This window comes from Oncorhynchus mykiss, chromosome 22 (genome assembly GCF_057628025.1).
Source record: "Oncorhynchus mykiss isolate SJ-2025 chromosome 22, ASM5762802v1, whole genome shotgun sequence".
NCBI classification, from domain to species: domain Eukaryota; kingdom Metazoa; phylum Chordata; class Actinopteri; order Salmoniformes; family Salmonidae; genus Oncorhynchus; species Oncorhynchus mykiss.
The window spans coordinates 51,096,624-51,098,306 of record NC_143043.1 but is presented as its reverse complement, the minus strand read 5'-3'; positions in this window follow the sequence as shown (position 1 = coordinate 51,098,306).

Sequence of the window (1,683 nt, the reverse complement as noted above, 5' to 3'; positions counted from 1 at the left end):
TCTCAGTCCAAGCCACTTTAAACATCCCTACAGCATGATGCTGCCACCACCATGCTTCACCGTAGGAATGGTCTCAGGTTTCCTCCCGACTTGACGCTTGGCATTCAGGCCAAATAGTTACATTTTGGTTTCATCAGACCAGAGAATCTTGTTTCTCATGGTCTGAGAGTCCTTTAGGTGACATTTTGCAAACTCCAATGCTGTCATGTGCATTTTACTGTGGTGTGGCTTTAGTCGTGCCACTCTACAATAAAGGCCTGATTGTTGGAGTGCTGCAGAGATGTTTGTCCATCTGGAAGGTTCTCCCATCTACACAGGGGAACTCTGGAGCTTTGTCTGAGTGACCATCAGGTTCTTGGACACCTCCATGACCAAGGCCCTTCTACCTGATTGCTCAGTGTGGACGGGCGGCCAGCTCTAAGAAGAGTCTTGGTGGTTCCAAACTTCTTCCATTTTAGAATGATGGAGGCTACTGTGTTCTTCGGGACCTTCAATGCTGCAGAAATCTTTTGGTACCCTTCGCCTGATCGGTGCCTCGACACAATCCTGTCTCAGAGCTCAAACAACAATTTGTTTGACCTCATGGCTTGGTTTCTGCTCTGACATGCACTATCAACTGTGGGACCTTATACTGTATAGACAAGTGTGTGACTTACCAAATCTTGTCCAATCAATTTAATCTAACACAGGTGGACTACAAACAAGTTGTAGAAACATCTCAAGGATGATCAATGGAAACAGGAAGCACCTTAGCTCAATTTCGAGTCATAGCAAAGGGTCTGAATACTTAAGTAAATAAGATAGTTCTGTTTATATTTTTAATACATTTCCCCAAAAATTAAAAATACATGTTTTTGTAAGCTGATGAGAGAAAAACATGATTTAATCAATTTTAGAATAGAGCTGTGACGTAACAAAATGTGGGGGGTCTGAATACTTTCTGAATGCACTGTATGTATAAAAATACCCTCAAATAAAAGGTGACATTATATAATGTCGCCTCATATTAAACATTTGATCTTATATCCAAAGTGCTGGAGTAAAGAGCCACATTTTTAAACGTTTTACTGCAGAGTGAAACAGAGGACTGGGATTCCTTTCAGTGTGTGCAGTGGCCAGAGGAAGTCAGTATAATTCACAATCTGTGACAGAGGGATAACTTTACTTATTCTATACTGAACAAAAATGTAAATGCAAGATTTTACTGAGTTACAGTCATATAAGGAAATACATTCGTTAAGCCCTAATCTATAGATTTCACATGATTGGGAATACATATATGCATCTGCTGGTCACAGATAAACTACATATAGAAACGTATGGGGACACCCCTTCAAATTAGTGGATCTGGCTTTTTCAGCCACACCAGTTGCTGACAGGTGTAAAAAATCGAGCACACTGCCATGCTTTCTCCATAGACAAACATTGGCAGCTGAATGGTCTTTCTGAAGAGCTCAATATCTTTCAACGTGGTACCATCATAGGATGCCACCTTACCAACAATTCAGTTTGTCAAATTTCTGTCCCACTAGAGCTGCCCAGGTCAACTGTAAGTGGTGTTATTGTGAAGTATAAACGTCTTGGGGGAACAACGACTCCGCTTCTAAGTGGTAGGTCGCACAAGCTCACAGAACTGGAAGGCCGAGTTCTCCAGCTCGTAGCGAGTAAATATCCTTTGCAAAA